This window comes from Rutidosis leptorrhynchoides, chromosome 6 (genome assembly GCF_046630445.1).
Source record: "Rutidosis leptorrhynchoides isolate AG116_Rl617_1_P2 chromosome 6, CSIRO_AGI_Rlap_v1, whole genome shotgun sequence".
Taxonomy (NCBI): domain Eukaryota; kingdom Viridiplantae; phylum Streptophyta; class Magnoliopsida; order Asterales; family Asteraceae; genus Rutidosis; species Rutidosis leptorrhynchoides.
In genome coordinates this window covers 371,513,525-371,534,468 of record NC_092338.1, presented here as the reverse complement: position 1 = coordinate 371,534,468, position 20,944 = coordinate 371,513,525, and positions in this window count along the sequence as shown.

The window sequence follows — 20,944 nt, the reverse complement described above, 5'->3', positions numbered from 1 at the left end:
ATAATTATATATTAATTTAATTAAAAAAATAATACGAAATCTTTTATAAAAGGAAATACCAATCTGTGACAACCCAGAAATTTTTGACCAAATTTAAACTTAATCTTATATGATTCCGACACGATAAGCAAAGTCTGTTAAGTTGAATCTCAAAAATTTTGAACTATGTTCATGTATTCTTTTAACCTCTACCAAATTTCGACGATTCACGAACGAATATATAAATGGATATGAATATATATATGTATACATATTATAACTTGAAAACGTTAACAAAGTATTAAATGTATAATATTTTACATTAAACATATTTGTCTCAATATATGCTTAATATATTCATCCACGGAATTAGAAGATAATATCAATGATTGGATTAGTAGATATTTCAACAATTATAAAGCCCGTAAGTATTGTGATAAGTCTTTGTTGAGAGGTCCACCATGATTTAAGAAATTTTTCCTTTTTGACTGTATTTGAATTAAGTATTTAAATAACTTGCAACGTGTATATAAAAAGTGTTTATATATATATATATATATATATATATATATATATATATATATATATATATATATTAAGGTACAAAATTATTTTTGTAAACGATAGTAACACCCGTTTATTGTTCCGTTTGATAAATAAATATTATATACAAATTTATATTTTTTCTAAATGAAAATATATATTTTACAATGTGATAATGTATAGAATTGAATTAGATATAAAACGTTTCGATATTATTAATTATATTTTAATAAATAACGAGGAGTTGATTTATAGAAGCAATTGACCAAATTACTCAAATGTATATGTTATACTTCGAGTAATATAGTCTATCGATGATTAAGTCTAATTATTAATAAAGGTACACCTCGCGAAACGTAAAGTGCTAGTTTTCTTAGCGTACGAAACTTCGTTTGAAAAACCGAAACTGGGACATTAGTCGAGCGACGACGTACGAGTCATTGGAACAAAAATTACAAGTCAACTATGCACGAGAATTAAATATAATATTTAATTAATTATAAAGATTAAATATATTATATAATTAAAAACATGTGTCGGCAGAATAAGTTAACCGAATGTGTGATGTTAAACCATCCCATGCGATCGCATGGGATATGGCTAGGAAAGCCATGCGATCGCATGGCACCTCTGGGCTGGCCACATCTATAAAACGCGATCGAATTCATTCAGTTTGTGCACACCTTCTTCTTCTATATTATTTCCTCCGTATAAATATAAATATATATCATTATCATTATTATTATTATTATTATTATTATTATTATTATTATTATTATTATTATTATTATTATTATTATTATTATTATTATTATTATTATTATTATTATTATTATTATAATTATTAAGATTAATATTATTATTAATCTTATTATTATTAGTAGTATTATTATTAGTTATACATAAAATACTACGATGAGATTCTGCTCGCATGTTTTCAAAACGGGTTTTGCGAGCGGGATAGAGATAAGGAAACTATGGGTTATAGCTATGGAGGTTATGAGTATAGTTCGAGGGTGTTGCTCGTGAGTTAAACTAGTGTTTTTCATCTCCGTTGCGTCTACGTACTTTTCTGCAATATTGAATCACAATATTGATACGTGAGCATTCATATCTTATCTTTTATATATTAATAGTGTATCCATGTCTAGTGCTCGAGTATATATATTTATGCATGCTAGTATGCTTTAATTTTGTCGATAGATAGTTTATGATGAATCACGAATTTGATACATATGTTATTGATAAAAGGTATATGATATACATGTCGTTGGAAAGCTGTCGAAAAATTAATAACTTTTCATTTAAAAATCGTGTGTTTTCGAAGAACGGATTAAAAGTTATAGTCAACTGAATTATAATTAACATTAATTGAAATTGCATTTGAATCTGCAATTGATATTTAAATAACTTGTTTATAAGATTGATAAATTGGATTTTCAAATATTACTAATCGAGTAAATGAATTTCTATATAAGGCACGTCTCGTCTTGTTGAACAATTGTCAAAGTTGACTGTCTTATCATATTTTAAAGCTTTATAAACACTATAATCTGATTTTTCAAGTATTGGAAAACTATATGAAAATCATGTTCGATTGCCATGATAATTCAAATATAATATAGCTCCTGAAATAAATAATATTTTGAGTTTGATAAACTATAAATTCGTTCAATTATAAAGACTTATACTATGTTAATAAACATGTATAGATTTAAAGATCATATTGGGTCAGGTTGACTTTTGAGATGACTTTTGTTAACTTTTGCATGATAATCTCGAGCATTAGGATTGTAATACACTATGACCCGACCTAGCTTGTTAGATCTGTATTGACCAACATATGTTCTCTAGGTTGAGATCTACGGTTATTTTGCATTCCGAGTTTCGGTCACATTTCGGTGAATGACCTTATGTGCTGCTAAGGTGAGTTTATAGATCCCTTTTTAATTACTTTTGCAATCTATATTTTTGGGCTGAGAATACATGCACTTTATTTTAAACGCAATGGATACAAGTACATACTAAATTCTACACTGAGTTTGAACTGAAAATCCCTTAGCTTTGGTAACTAGTAACTGCCAGTTGTATATGGATCCATAGGGCTTGACATCCCCGTCTGTTCCAGGTATAGAAACCCTAGCCTGAACTATAAAACAGACGTATGCTATTTGAGGTTAGTACACGTTGGTTTGTGTGTATTGTACATGTTGGTTGCATGTATGTTAAAACAGGGGTACTTATTATAAAGATGTTAAAGTTTAGTTACCAGGGTGCTCAATCTTGTAGAATATTTTGATAAACGTTTCTGGATGAAACAACTGAAATCTTGTGATCCACCTTTATATACAAATTATGCGCAACATTAAAACTATGAACTCACCAACCTTTGTGTTGACACTTTTAAGCATGTTTATTCTCAGGTTCCTAGAAGTCTTCTGCTGTTTGCTTATATGTGATACAAGCTATGTGCATGGAGTCATATATGCTTTATTCGAGAAAACGTTGCATTCACAAAATCATCACCATGTATCTTATTTTGACTATATTATCAACGGATGTAGTATTGAAAACTATTATTTACGGTGATTGTCTATATGTAGAAATCATCAAAAGTCAAAAACCTTGGAATTTGATATTCAATTATGGTAACGTATCATGTAGAGGTCAGTACCTCACTGTGAAATCAATGAATGATGTATTCATCCAAAGGGATTTAGAAGGATCATCACAGTTGGTATCAGCGCTTGAGGTCATAGGGAATCAGAATTTGCATTAGTGTGTTTAACTGGTAATTGTTAGGATGCATTAGTGAGTCTGGACTATGACCGTATCTGTTTTTACCGAGTTTTGCTTATCATTTCTTGTCGAAAATAACATGCTTATCATTCTTAAGTCTAGACACGTTTACCTGCAGTTATTGCATGAATAGTGTATAGACAAAATTTATATCTTAGCGTATCTGCTAATTCATATCTTAGCGTATCTGTTACTGTAAACTTTGTGTGACATCTTCCGAAGATTCCTCCGTGATTTATGGTATTTTGGTACTATATATACATATGTAAATTATGTATCGAAGAATACCAATCTAAATCCTATAATCTATTTCATATCAAGAATCATTTCCCTGATTATACAACATGGATCCCGTATCTAGTTCAAATTCCTTAGATTCCAACAACTATTCCGATATGGATTTCCACTCGAGCTCCGAAAGCAGTGTGACCGGAATAGATCAACCAATTAACCATCATCTATTCTGGATGAATTGGGGAAGGGTTCGTAGTCTACTTAATCATTGGAGACAAGAAGAAGGCGATCCCTTCCATCCACCACATTCCCCTCTTGGCGAGGAACCTGAAGCACTTACCGGCGAACCTGTTCGTAATACCATTTTCTCTCTCATTTCCAGAGTATCTCGTCATGATTATATACTATCTCAAATTCTAGATCTTATTTGTCCGCTCGTCCGAACCGACAATCATCCAGGTGTAATAGAAGAAGTCAACGAGCTTCACGCTCGGGTAGTGGCTTTGGAGAATATGGTGTAAAGATTACAAGCACCAGCAGCATCACCGGCATCAACAGTACCACCATCATCAACACCAAAAGTACCATTACCACCACCAACAACAACCTCCACATCCCACACCTCAACATCACAATTTGTTCCACCGGCATCAACGTCATTCGCACCATAGATACCAAGGAGTACCAACAACAGTAACCGATGAAGTATTGATTCATAACTTCATTGGAGGAACATTCTACAGCGATTATGTAATCTCTAGAGTCCTAGAGATTATCTATTCCAACAGTAAATGTAAATCAGATAAGTTGACCGAAATGATAGAAGGAATAGTAGAAACCCTGACCAGAATGGTGCACGATTTACAAGCTAGACTTGTTTTACCAGCAGCATCAACAGTACCGTCAGTATCACCAACACCGGCAAAACTTGTAGCACTACAAGTTCTGCCAATTCCATAATCACCAACATCATCACAAATCAACAATGCGTATATTGTATCAACAAGTTATGAAGTATTAACTCATTTCCCCTGAAGAAATTATATGTATATTTAATATATATGAATTTTGAAATCAAAATAAATCTTTTCGTACTAAGCTATTACGTGTGAATCTTAACTGGTAGGTACTACTCGGTTAGTTCATATTACTAATATGCAATGATGTACATCCTTCATTAACGACATAACCATCGTTAACTACAGTCTTTGTTTCAAATTCAATGAATTCATGTTCATAATAAACTAAGTGTATTATTCAATTACACGTTTGATTTTACACTTTCATTTTCGATGTACTCGAAACTTTCTAGAAAACATATTCGTACCTTGCGAAGTTAGCAAGAGTTCCATGAGCACCAACATGTTTCACTGAGGAAATATCAATAAAACTGAATAATAAAGTATTGATTACATTAGTGAAATACTCCGTGAAGATTATGAAATCTTTAATGTTTTAGAGATTATTCATTTCTAATCCAGCCGAAAATCTAATGAGCTTAATAAGATATTAACTCATTAAATCTGTATTATATCTGAAGAAAATATACATACATATATTTTCATAAAGACTGTAATAAAATTCTCCGGTACAAAATATTACTTTCAAAACTTTTAACGGGTAGGTAATACCCGAGAGATATATAAATTCACAATTAATATGTTACATTCTTCGATTCTGATTCAGCAAATCAACTTCGACTTTTCATCCGAATAAGCCTTATTATAACTGTGATATATACGTTTCCTCTTTTGTCATCGTTACCGAGGAACCATTTATATTCCACCACATTAGCAGTAAACTTACCAGCAATATCATTGATCTTTAACTTTTCGAAAAATCATTATATTCATTGAAACCCTATCATGTACTCATCTGCATCTTGTAACAGTAATTTTCATACCAAAAAGCTTCAATCATTATTCTCGAATTTCCCAGAAATTCTACGCCAACAGGTATATATGTACATATAACATCTATCTTCTAGACTTACACACTTCGAATGTGAAGTTTTTGAAAAACACCCTAAACTGCGAACTAGTTCTCCAAATTTTGAAAAAATGCTGATGAAGCAGCAAAAACTGTAAACGACCTTAACAGTCAAAAGTTTGATGATAAAGAATAGTGTGTTGTCAAAGCTCAGAAAAAGAGAAGGTTTGAAACTGAAAAGCGGATTGAGCAAACCATGAAGGAGGCTGTGGACAAATCACAAAGACTAAACCTGCCTTCAAAGAATCCAAATGATTCGGTGTCTGCTGAAGTCTTTAGCGAATACATTACTCCTGACTCTAAACCTTTAAGGACAAATCTTATTCATCATCCATCAATATTAGAAATTCTAAGATATCATCGTATCTTTCATTATAAATATCATCGATATTTCTGGAGATATTTTCATAACTATTCTTATCTGAAATCAATTAACTCTTCGCGCTATCTGTATTACATCAGAAAGGAAATCATGTTAAGTTTCTAGATTCTGAAAAATTCTAACTTAAAATATGAATGTTATTGAAGTAGTGTTATGAACTGAAGCATGAGTTAGTATAATATAATGACACTTGATCAACGTGATTATATTACAGTAAGTCATGCTGAGTTTCTAATGGAATGTGATAAAGGTTCACAGATCATACCATCATCATGAACCATGTTACATAACTCTTTCATTCTATTGAACCTCTAAACTATCAAGAAAATATTTTTCTTGACGATTCGGTCTTTTTAGGATATTCTGGTAATTTGACAAATCAAATCGTGCTATTACCTTTCCATTCTACTTTGTATATTATGATTATTCGAAACTCCATACCTACGAATTCTGGACCATTACTCGCTTAACTTGAAGTTGAGAAGAAGAAACAAAAGCATAGAGCTCCCAAATATAAGGGAAAATATAAAGCTTGACAACAACACATAAATTACAGACCGTGTATATCAATATGTATTGCAACTTAAAGACACGGGAGAATTAAAAACATTATAACCCCAAGGTAATAGTAGAAGAAAATAACTTCCTCTGGTGGCCAATGAAAAAGAAGAATGAAGGATACTATAGCCAGAAAAATGTCAAGAATCAGGATAGGATTTAGCATTTTTACAATCTATCAGGATGGACGAAATAAAGAAGAAGATTATAGGAGTGGTGAAAATAAATGAAATGGAAAAGGTCAATTTATAGCAAATATCAGACATAGCAATCAAGGCAGATTACCGCATTTAATCAAAGAGGATCATAATTTCCTTGATTACCGGAGAATCAAATCTTTTATAGATTTCAAGGATTATCTTTAAATTTCTTGAAATTCGGAAATCCACCATGACTACGTCAAAAGTTAAATCTCTATCTCTGAAATGTCCCGTTCATATTGATTATAAACATTCCATATTAATTGATTTCGTCACGAGATTTTGACCTCTATATGAGACGCTTTTCAAAGGCTGCATTCATTTTTAAAACAACCATAACCTTTATTTTATCTATAAAGGTTTAAAAAACATTACGTAGATTATCAAATAATGATAATCTAAAATATACCGTTACATACAACCATTACATAATGGTTTACAATAAGAATATATTACATCAAAAAATAAGTTTCTCGAATGCAGTTTTTACATAATATCATAAATGCATGGACTCCAAATCTTGTCCTTATTTTAGTATGCAACAACGGAAGCTCTTAATAATCACCTGAGAATAAACATGCTTAAAACGTCAACAAAAATGTTGGTGAGTTATAGGTTTAACCTATATATTATCAAATCATAATAATAGGTCACAAGATTTCATATTTCAATATACATCCCATACATAGAGATAAAAATCATTCATATGGTGAACAGCTGGTAACCGACATTAACAAGATGCATATAAGAATATCCCCTATCATTCCAGGAAATCCTTCGGACATGATAAAAACGAATTCGAAGTACTAAAGCATCCGGTACTTTGGATGGGGTTCATTAAGCCCAATAGATCTATCTTTAGGATTCGTGTCAATTAGTAGATCGGTTTACTAATTCTTAGGCTACCAAGCAAAAGGGGCATATTCGGCTTCGATCATTCACCCATATAATGTAGTTTCATTTACTTGTGTCTATTTCGTAAAACATTTATAAAACTGCATGTATTCTCATCCCAAAATATTAGATTTTAAAAGTGGGACTATAACTCACTTTCACAGATTTTTACTTCGTCGGGAGTAAGACTTGGCCACTGTTCGATTCACGAACCTATAACAAATATATACATATATATATCAAAGTATGTTCAAAATATATTTACAACATTTTTAATACATTTTGATGTTTTAAGTTTATTAAGTCACCTGTCCTCGTTAGTAACCTACAACTAGTTGTCCATAGTTAGATGTACAGAAATAAATTGATATATATTATCTTGAATCAATCCACGACTCAGTGTGTACACGTCTCAGGCTAGATCACAACTCAAAGTACATATATTTTTGAAATCAACCTCAACCCTGTATAGCTAACTCAAACATTACTGCATATAGAGTGTCTATGGTTGTTCCAAATAATATATATACATGGGTCGATATGATATGTCAATACATTTGCATACGTGTCTATGGTATTCCAAGATTACATAATATATTAGAATACATGTATAATACAATATAAGTTAGCTAGGATATGATTTGTATAGAATTGTTACAATAATTCCCGTAGCTACGACAATCAAAAAATATCCAATCTTGTTTTACCCATAACTTCTTCGTTTTAAACCAGTTTTGAGTGAATCAAATTGCTATGGTTTCATATTGAACTCTATTTTATGAATATAAACAGAAAAATTATAGCTTTATAGTCGGAAATATAAGTTACAAGTCATTTTTGTAAGAGGTAGTCATTTCAGTCGAAAGAACGACGTCTTGATGACCATTTTGAAAAACATACTTCCACTTTGAGTTTAACCATGATTTTTGGATATAGTTTCATGTTCATAAGAAAAATCATTTTCCCAGAAGAACAACTTTTAAATCAAGGTTTATCATAGTTTTTAATTATCAAACCCAAAACAGCCTGCGGTGTTACTACGACGGCGTATGTCTGGTTTTACGATGTTTTTCGTGTTTACAGGTTTTAAATTATTAAGTTAGCATATTGTATAGATATAGAACATGTGTTTAGTTGATTTTAAAAGTCAAGTTAGAAGGATTAACTTTTGTTTGCGAACAAGTTTAGAATTAACTAAACTATGTTCTAGTAATTTCAACTTTAAACCTTCGAATAAGGTAGTTTTATATATATGAATCGAATGATGTTATGAACATCATTACTACCTCAGGTTTTGTGGATAAACCTACTGGAAATGAGAAAAATAGATCTAGCTTTAAAGGATCCTTGGATGGCTTGAAAGTTCTTGAAGCAGAATCATGACACGAAAACAAGTTCAAGTAAGATTTCCACTCGAAATAAGATTGTTATAGTTATAGAAATTGAATCAAAGTTTGAATATGAGTATTACCTTGTATTAGAAAGATATCTTACTATAAATAAGAAAGATTTCTTGAGGTTGGATGATCACTTTACAAGATTGGAAGTAAGCTAGCAAACTTGGAAGTATTCTTGATTTATGAAACTAGAACTTATAGAATTTATGAAGAACACTTAGAACTTGAAGATAGAACTTGAGAGAGATCAATTTGATGAAGAAAATTGAAGAATGAAAGTGTTTGTAGGTGTTTTTAGTCGTTGGTATATGGATTAGATATAAAGGATGTGTAATTTTGTTTACATGTAAATAAGTCATGAATGATTACTAATATTTTTGTAATTTTATGAGATATTTCATGCTAGTTGCCAAATGATGGTTCCTACATGTGTTAGGTGACTCACATGGGCTGATAAGAGCTGATCATTAGAGTGTATATAGTAATAGTACATACATCTAAAAGCTGTGTATTGTACGAGTACGAATACGGGTGCATACGAGTAGAATTGTTGATGAAACTGAACGAGGATGTAATTGTAAGAATTTTTGTTAAGTAGAAGTATTTTGATAAGTATCTTGAAGTCTTTCAAAAGTTTATGAATACATATTAAAACACTACATGTATATACATTTTAACTGAGTCGTTAAGTCATCGTTAATCGTTACATGTAAATGTTGTTTTGAAACCTTTAGGTTAACGATCTTGTTAAATGTTGTTAACCCATTGTTTATTATATCTAAAGAGATGTTAAATTATTACATTATCATGATATTATGATATATTAATATATCTTAGTATGATATATATACAGTTAAATGTTATTACAACGATAATCGTTACACATATGTCTCGTTTCAAAATCATTAAGTTAGTAGTCTTGTTATTACATATGTAGTTCATTGTTAATACACTTAATGACATGTTTAATTATCATTTATCATGATTAAACATAGTGTAACAATATCTTAATATGATTCATATGTATTTAGTAAGACGTTGTTATAACAATAATCGTTATATATATCGTTTCGAGTTTCTTAATTCAATAAAATCAATTTTATGTATATAACTCATTGTTAAAATACCTAATGAGATACTTACTTATCATAATATCATGTTAACTATATATATAATCATATATATGTCATCATATAGTTTTTACAAGTTTTAACGTTCGTGAATCACCGGTCAACTTGGGTGGTCAATTGTATATATGAAACCTATTTCAATTAATCAAGTCTTAACAAGTTTGATTGCTTAAAATGTTGGAAACACTTAATCATGTAGATAACAATTTCATTTAATATATATAAACATGGAAAAGTTCGGGTCACTATAGTACCTACCTGTTAAATAAATTTCGTCCCGAAATTTTAAGCAGTTGGAGGTGTTGACGTATCTTCTGGAAATAAGTGCGGGTATTTCTTCTTCATCTAATCTTCTCGTTCCCAGGTGAACTCGAGTCCTCTACGAGCATTCCATCGAACTTTAACAATTGGTATCTTGTTTTGCTTAAGTCTTTTAACCTCACTATCCATTATTTCGACGAGTTCTTCGAAGAATTGAAGTTTTTCGTTGATTTGGATTTCGTCTAACGGAATAGTGAGATCTTCTCTGCTTTGACCTTAGAACACGTCAAACATTCTCCTACGTATTTAGCAACATCGGTTTTCATACCCGGCCACCAAAAATGTTTCTTGAGATCCTTGTACATCTTCCCTGTTCTAGGATGTTTTGAGTATCTGGTTTTATGAGCTTCTCTAAGTACCATTTCTCTCATATCTCCAAATTTTGGTACCCAAATCCTTTCGGCCCTATACCGGGTTCCGTCTTCCCGAATATTAAGATACTTCTCCGATCCTTTGGGTATTTCATCCTTTAAATTTCCCTTTTTTAAAACTCCTTGTTGCGCCTCCTTTATTTGAGCAGTAAGGTTAGTGTGAATCATTATATTCATAGCTTTTACTCGAATGGGTTCTCTGTCCTTTCTGCTCAAGGCGTCGGCTACCACATTTGCCTTCCCCGGGTGATAACGAATCTCAAAGTCATAATCATTCAACAATTCAATCCATCTGCACTGCCTCATGTTCAGTTGTTTCTGATTAAATATGTGTTGAAGACTTTTGTGGTCGGTATATATAATACTTTTGACCCCATATAAGTAGTGCCTCCAAGTCTTTAATGCAAAAACAACCGAGCCTAATTCCAAATCATGCGTCGTATAATTCTGCTCGTGAATCTTTAATTATCTAGACGCATAAACAATTACTTTCATTCGTTGCATTAATACACAACCGAGACCTTGCTTTGAGGCGTCACAATATATCACAAAATCATCATTCCCTTCAGGTAATGACAATATAGGTGTCGTAGTTAACTTTTTCTTCAATAATTGAAACGCTTTTTCTTGTTCATCCTTCTATTCAAATTTCCTCCCTTTATGCGTTAATGCAGTCAAGGGTTTTGCTATTTTGGAAAAATCTTGAATGAATCTCCTGTAATAACCAGCTAGCCCTAAAAATTGGCGTATGTGTTTCGGAGTTTTCGAGGTTTCCCACTTTTCAACGGTTTCAATCTTTGCTGGATCCACCTGAATACCTTCTTTGTTCACTATATGACCGAGGAATTGAACTTCTTCCAACCAAAATGCACACTTTGAAAACTTAGAGTACAGTTTTTCTTTTCTCAGCAACTCTAGCACTTTTCTCAAATGTTCTTCGTGCTCTTGATCATTCTTCGAGTAAATAAGTATGTCATCGATGAAAACAATGACAAACTTGTCAAGATATGGCCCACACACTCGGTTCATGAGGTCCATGAACACAGCTGGTGCATTAGTCAATCCAAACGGCATAACCATAAACTCGTAATGACCGTAACGCGTCCAAAAAGTAGTCTTCGGAATGTCATCCTCTTTCACCCACATTTGGTGATATCCATAACGTAAATCGATCTTCGAATAAACCGACGAGCCTTGTAGTTGATCAAATAAGTCGTCGATTCTCGGTAATGGGTAATGGTTCCTGATGGTAACTTTGTTCAACTCTCGGTAGTCGATACACAACCTGAATGTACCATCTTTCTTCTTGACAAACAGAACAGGAGCTCCCCATGGTGATGTACTTGGTCGAATGAAACCACGCTCTAAAAGTTCCTGTAACTGACTTTGTAATTCTTTCTTTTCGCTGGGTGCGAGTCTTTATGGAGCACGAGCTATTGGTGCAGCTCCTGGTACAAGGTCTATTTGAAATTCAACGGATCGATGTGGGGGTAATCCCGGTAATTCTTTCGGAAATACATCGGAAAATTCTTTTGCGACGGGAACATCACTGATGTTCTTTTCTTCAGGTTTAACTTCCTCGATGTGTGCTAGAATGACATAACAACCTTTTCTTATTAGTTTTTGCGCCTTCAAACTACTAATAAGATTTAACTTCGCGTTGTTCTTTTCTCCGTACACCATTAAAGGTTTTCCTTTTTCACGCATAATGCGAATCGCATTTTTGTAACAAATGACCTCTGCACTTTCCGTCTTCAACCAGTCCATGCCTATTATTACATCAAAACTTCCTAACTCGACTGGTATTAAATCAATCTTAAACGTTTCATCACCCAGTTTAATTTCTCTATCCCGACATATATTATCTGCTGAAATTAATTTACCATTTGCTAATTTGAGTAAAAATTTATTATCCAAAGGCGTCAATGGGCAACTTAATTTAGCACAAAATTCTCTACTCATATAGCTTCTATCCGCACCCGAATCAAATAAAACATAAGCAGATTTATCGTCAATAAGAAACGTACCCGTAACAAGCTCCGGGTCTTTCTGTGCTTCTGCCGCATTAATATTGAAAACTCTTCCACGGCCCTGCCCATTAGTATTCCCCTGATTCGGGCAATTTCTAATAATGTGGCCTGGTTTTCCACATTTATAACAAACAGCGTTGGTATTACTTGCTCTGACACTATTCGTTCCGGCATTACATGTTCCTACACTATTTGTTCCTTTAGTTCTGTTAAACTTTGGTCCGTAGACCTCACACTTTGTCGCGCTATGACCATTTCTTTTACACCTGTTGTAAAATATCGTGCAAAACCCCTGATGATTTTTTTCGCACCTATGACATGGCTGTTTTTAGTTTTTGTTGCCGTTGTTGTTATTGAGGTTGTTGTTGGGATTGTTATTGTTGTTGAAACAGTCGTTGTAGTATTAGTTGTTGTTGTTGTTGGGATGTTTGTTGTAGTTATTGTTAGGATTGCGGTTATTGTTGCGATTGTTGTTGCGGTTGTTGGGATAGTTGTTGCGATTGTGGTTGTAATTGTTATTGTTGTTGTACTGGTGACTCTTGTCTCCGTTTTCCTCCCACTTCCTCTTGAGTTGTTTTGTGTTGGCTTCTTCGGCTGCCTGCTCTTTAATTCTTCCCTCAATCTGATTTATGAGTTTATGAGCCATTCGACTTGCCTTTTGTATGGAAGCAGGCTCGTGTGAACTCACATCTTCTTGAATCCTTACTGGTAACCCTTTTACAAATGCATCGATCTTCTCTTCTTCATCTTCGAACGCTCCCGGACACAATAGGCACAACTCTGTGAATCGTCGTTCATACGTGGTAATGTCGAACCCGTGTGTTCATAACTCTCTAAGCTCTTCCTTGAGCTTATTGACTTCGTTTCTAGGACGGTACTGCTCGTTTATCAATTTCTTGAATGCCGACCACGATAGTGCGTAAGTAGCATTTTGTCCTACCTATTCAAGATAGGTGTTCCACCACGTTAACGCAGTACCTGTGAAGGTATGCGTAGCGTACTTAACTTTGTCCTCTTCAGTACACTTACTTATGGCAAACACCGATTCGACTTTCTCAGTCTACCGTTTCAATCCAATTGGTCCTTCGGTTCCATCAAATTCCAAAGGTTTGCAGGCAGTGAATTCTTTGTAGGAGCATCCTGCATGATTTCTTGCGCCGTTAGCTGCATTGCTAGATTCAGAGTTATTGTTGGTATGTAGCGTAGCCTGTACTGCGGCTATGTTTGCAGCAAGAAAGGTACGAAATTCCTCTTCGCTCATATTCATGGTGTGTCGAGTAGTCGGTGCCATTTCCTTCAAAATAACTAACTGAATTGAGTTAATCATACAGAATATTAAGAGTAGTCAATAGTATTTCGTAGCATAATATGAACTCATTTATAAAAGCTTTTTCTTCATATTAGCGTTTTATAAGTTTAAATTCGGGTACTACCTACCCGTTAAGTTCATACTTAGTAGCTAATATACAATTCAACTACTACAATTCCATATGAAAAACTGATTATAATAATATATCACATATAAATATTCTTCAAACTTACAACATCGCTATATTACATATAACATGAAATATAGTACACTTTGATACAGGACAGTTTTGAAGATAAATCTAGTTAATACGCAAGTTGTTCAGCAAAGGAAATAAAGACACGTAATTCATAAGTCCAGAAACAAGTCATGCATTCTGGTTTTACTAAGACGACTTCCCATCCTTGGTCTTGTGGAAAATAACCGTTATGACCATTGGCTAGGCAGTATGTTGTAATGTCGTCAAAAGGACGAGGGTTTTGTAATGTCAAACAGCCCTGTAATAATCTAAAAACCTTGTTTCTCACCCCAAATACTGAATCCGTCACTTGTGGGAAGGTTTTATTTAAAAGCTACAATCCGATGTTCTTTTTCTCACTTTGGTAAGAAGTGAACATCACTAACCCGTAAGCATAACATGCTTCTTTATGTTGCATGTTAGAAGCTCTTTCTAATTCACGAAATCCTATGTTGGGATATGTTGAGTCAAAATAGGTTCTTAACCCGTAGCGTAAAATTGCATTTGGGTTCCCCGCATTTAACGCTTTAAAGAAACCACGGCGTAACTTACGGTCTCCCCAATGTGATATACCCCACCTATCAAAGGAAAGCCTTTTATAAACTAAGGCATTTCTGGAAAGTCTTTCAAATATTTGACAAGTTAATTTTGCCATAATTAATTGTGCTGATGAATTCTGATCGACTCTAGACAAGATTTTCTCAATCATATCCTCTGGTAGATCTTCTAAAATATTCGGTTGTCTACCCTTAACGTCCATTTTGTTTTTATACTGTAAAATAGACAAGGATTAGATTCATAAAAGATAATTAACAAATAATACAAGCAATTTTTACATAGAACATAAAAGTACAAGCACACTACAATACACATAATACACAACATGATTACAACCCTCTAATCTGAATCACTGGTTTCTTCTTCTTTGGACTTGGTTCGTTTTCCTAATTTTCTAGGAATATATGGTTTTCCTCTAATACGAGCCATCATTTTCCACAAATGATTTAGAAAAAACTGGTGGTTTAGAGGTTCCCGGGTCATTGTTACATTTTAGGAAATACAGATGTTGCCGATACATATAAAGTTCATCGGGGTTGGAATCGGGTTTCTCTATTTTTATACCTTTTCCCTTATTATTTTCTTTCGCTTTATTAAATTGGGTCGAGGTAATTTCTATAACATCATCGGAATCCTCATCGGGATCCGATTCATCGAAACACCATTGACCATTATTAACTTTGGTCCGTTGGTTGAGGATTTTATTTTATTTAATTGATTTACTATAGGTATCAATATTTCTTCCTCTGAAACCTCTTCTTCTTCCGGTTCCTCCTCTTCCGGTTCCTCTTCTTCCGGTTCCTCCTCTTCCGGTTCCTCCTCTTCCAGTTCCTCTTCTTCCGGTTCCTCTTCGGGAATTTGTGAATCTTCCCAAAATATATTCAACTCTTCATTATTATTAGGTGAATCGATGAGATTTGTACTAGTGGTAGACATCTATCACACAATATCAAACACATTAAGAGGTTAATATATCACATAATATTTACATGTTAATAAAATATAGTTTCCAACAAAAGTGTTAAGCAATCGTTTTTAAAGAAAACACGGTCGAAGTCCAGACTCACTAATGTATCCTAACAAACTCGATAAGACACACTAATGCAAATTTCTGGTTCTCTAAGACCAATGCTCGGATACCAACTGAAATGTTCCGTTCATATTGATTATAAATGTTCCATATTAATTGAATTCGTCGAGAGGTTTTGACCTCTATATGAGACGTTTTTCAAAGACTGCATTCATTTTTAAAACAACCATAACCTTTATTTTATCTATATAGGTTTAAAAAGCATTACGTAGATTATCAAATAATGATAATCTAAAATATACCGTTTACATACAACCATTACATAATGGTTTACAATAAGAATATATTACATCAAAAAATAAGTTTCTTGAATGCAGTTTTTACATAATATCATACAAGCATGGACTCCTAATCTTGTCCTTATTTTAGTATGCAACAGCGGAAGCTCTTAATAATCACCCAAGAATAAACATGCTTAAAACGTCAACAAAAATGTTGGCGAGTTATAGGTTTAACCTATATATTATCAAATCATAATAATAGACCACAAGATTTTATATTTCAATATACATCCCATACATAGAGATAAAAATCATTCATATGGTGAACACCTGGTAACCGACATTAACAAGATGCATATAAGAATATCCCCTGTCATTCCGGAAAATCCTTCGGACATGATAAAAACGAATTCGAAGTACTAAGGCATCCGGTACTTTGGATGGGGTTCGTTAGGCCCAAAAGATCTATCTTTATGATTTGCGTCAATTAGTAGATCGGTTTACTAATTCTTAGGCTACCAAGCAAAAGGGGAATATTCGGCTTCGATCATTCACCCATATAATGTAGTTTCATTTACTTGTGTATATTTCGTAAAACATTTATAAAACTGCATGTATTCTCATGCCAAAATATTAGATTTTAAAAGTGAGACTATAACTCACTTTCACATATTTTTACTTCGTCGGGAGTAAGACTTGGTCACTGTTCGATTCATGAACCTATAATAAATATATACATATATATACATACATACATATATATACATACATACATATATATATATATATATATATATATATATATATATATATATATATATATATATATATATATATATATATATATATCAAAGTATGTTCAAAATATATTTACAACATTTTTAATACATTTTGATGTTTTAAGTTTTTTAAGTCAGCTGTCCTCGTTAGTAACCTACAACTAGTTGTCTATAGTTAGATGTACATAAATAAATTGATATATATTATCTTGAATCAATCCACGACCCAGTGTATACACGTCTCAGGCTAGATCACAACTCAAAGTATATATTTTTTTTTGGAATCAATCTCAACCCTGTATAGCTAACTCAAACATTAATGCATATAGAGTGTCTATGGTTGTTCCAAATAATATATATACATGGGTCGATATGATATGTCAAAACATGTGCATACGTGTCTATGGTATCCCAAGATTGCATAATATATTAGAATATATGTATAACACAATATAAGTTAGCTAGGATATGGTTTGTATAGAATTGTTACAATAATTCCCGTAGCTACATCAATCAAAAAATATCCAATCTTGTTTTACCCATAACTTCTTCGTTTTAAATCCGTTTTGAGTGAATCAAATTGCTATGGTATCATATTGAACTCTATTTTATGAATATAAACAGAAAATGTATAGGTTTATAGTCGGAAATATAGGTTACAAGTTGTTTTTGTAAGAGGTAGTCATTTCAGTCGAAAGAACGACGTCTTGATGACCATTTTGAAAAACATACTTGCACTTTGAGTTTAACCATGATTTTTGGATATAGTTTCATGTTCATAAGAAAAATCATTTTCCCAGAAGAAAAACTTTTAAATCAAAGTTTATCACAGTTTTTAATTATCAAACCCAAAACAGCCCGCGGTGTTACTACGACGGCGTATGTCTGGTTTTACGGTGTTTTTCGTGTTTCCAGGTTTTAAATCATTAAGTTAGCATATCGTATAGATATAGAACATGTGTTTAGTTGATTTTAAAAGTCAAGTTAGAAGGATTAACTTTTGTTTGCGAACATGTTTAGAATTAACTAAACTATGTTCTAGTGATTTCAAGTTTAAACCTTCGAATAAGGTAGTTTTATATATATGAATCGAATGATGTTATGAACATCATTACTACCTCAGGTTTTATGGATAAACCTACTGGAAATGAAAAAAATAGATCTAGCTTCAAAGGATCCTTGGATGGCTTGAAAGTTCTGGAAGCAGAATCATGACACGAAAACAAGTTCAAGTAAGATTTCCACTCGAAATAAGATTGTTATAGTTATAGAAATTGAATCAAAGTTTGAATATGAGTATTACCTTATATTATAAAGATATCTTACTATAAATAAGAAAGATTTCTTGAGGTTGGATGATCACTTTACAAGATTGGAAGTAAGCTAGCAAACTTGGAAGTATTCTTGATTTTATGAAACTAGAACTTATAGAATTTATGAAGAACACTTAGAACTTGAAGATAGAACTTGAGAGAGATCAATTTTATGAAGAAAATTGAAGAATGAAAGTGTTTGTAGGTGTTTTTGGTCGTTGCTATATGGATTAGATATAAAGGATGTGTAATTTTGTTTACATGTAAATAAGTCATGAATGATTACTAATATTTTTGTAATTTTATGAGATATTTCATGCTAGTTGCCAAATGATGGTTTCCACATGTGTTAGGTGACTCACATGGGCTGCTAAGAGCTAATCATTGGAGTGTATATACCAATAGTACATACATCTAAAAGCTGTGTATTGTACGAGTACGAATACGGGTGCATACGAGTAGAATTGTTGATGAAACTGAACGAGGATGTAATTGTAAGCATTTTTGTTAAGTAGAAGTATTTTGATTAGTGTCTTGAAGTCTTTCAAAAGTGTATGAATACATATTAAAACACTACATGTATATACATTTTAACTGAGTCGTTAAGTCATCGTTAATCGTTACATGTAAACGTTGTTTTGAAACCTTTAAGTTAACGATCTTGTTAAATGTTGTTAACCCATTGTTTATTATATCTTGTTAGGACCCCGAAGTTGTATAGTGTTAATGTAAATTAAGCTTTAAATGAAGGTTCCTTTGAAGAGGGCTATATAAGGAACCTAAGTAGTCCTAATTAGATAGCCATTGCATTGTAACCGAGTTCTAGAAGCTGTGGAATGTAATTTTATCGATTCTCTCTCATACCGAGTCTTCTTCCTATATACCGAATCTCACTCTATCTTATATTTTCTTTCAATCTCAATATGATCTGACCTATCATTTGGTATCAGAGCTTCCAGGAAGTGATTCTACATCACTATATCGATCCAGAGATTGTAGATTACAGAATCTGAATACTCTCGGTAAAATGAATCAGATTCGGTATTATCGAATTTGATAATCTGACATTCAGATTCTTGTGATAAGTTCAGCGAAGGTGTATTAGGTCTATTAGAAAGAGTTTCGATCATCATTACAGCGTTTTAACTTCAATTATGGAGAATCAAGCTGATTTTTAGAGTTTGTGGCTAAAACTCTTGGTATTGCTTAATTCAAGCTTGATTATGGTGTTTTGTGAAGATTTAAAGATTCAGTTGTGTTCGTGAGGTGTTAAATCACATTTCTGTCGGTTCAATTTCTTCAATTCTTCAAGTTTTGAAGATTTGATCAACACTTGGTATCGTAACTGTCATACCGAATCTGCTTCATTACTGGAATTTCATCTTAAGTGTTGCAGATTGTGGTGTGTTTGTGATTCTATCACATTCGGTTTGTTCATACGCAGCTAATTGGTGTGGTTTGTGAAAGGATTCTATTATATTTCTAAATTTTAGACTTAGACTCGGTATTGTCAACTGCTATAGTTGACATTCGGTATCCTGAATCTTCGGTATCATTGATATTCTATTTGTTACTAACTTGTTTTCTTGTGCAGCAAGGTTACCGAATCTAATTCAAGGAAATTGGATTGAGTTTACACATATTATTTTATAGAATTTGACTACCGAGTCAATTATTGTATCAGAATCTCGATTTCACTTAATTCTTTGGTTTTAAGTGTACTGAAGCTTCAAGTTGTGTGGTTACCGGATCCATACCGAATTTGGGTGTGTTACTTGTGATTCTTATCAGTTTCTGATACAGAATCTGGTTTACCGAATTGTTACCGAATCTGCTACAGTACCGAACCACTTACCGAATCTGCTACTGTACCGAATCTTTTACCGAATCTGACATTCTTGTTAGATTTTCATACTGAACCCTGATCATAGATTGTGTTTAATACCGAATCTATACCGAATCTACCTCAATTTAAGATGTCTACTCAAGATACTCTTATCATTGGATCAGATTCCCGTCCTCCAGTGTTGTTTGATGGAAAGTACACTCAGTGGCTTCATCGTATTACTCAGTACGTAGACTATAAGGGTAAGAAAGCTAAACATATTTGGACTTCTCTGAGAGATGGTCCAGTTGTTGATTTTTATTCGGATACTGGTATGCCAATTCCAGTCTATGAACTTTCTGGTGATAAATGTAAAAGAGCTCAGGGTGACATAGAGGCTAAGAATATTGTCATGCAAGCTATCCCATATGAGCTATTTGAAAATGTTGATAGCAACACTACTGCAAAAGATATATGGGATGAGATCAAACAACAACAAGAAGGTTATGACATGTCAGACGTTACTAAATTGAATAAGGCTCTGGGATTGTATGAAGATTTCAAGCAGGAACCAGAAGAACAACTCAAGGATACCTACCGTCGTTTCAATGGTGTTCTCAATGAGTTAAAAAGGTGTAAAAGTACATGCTGAAGTCAACATGAAATTCCTCAAAAAGCTCAATGCTGATTGGCTTCCTTATGGAACCATTGTTCGATCTACCAAAGAGATCGACAAGTTGAGTATTCATGAGCTTGTTGGAGTTCTTATGCATTACCAACCTGA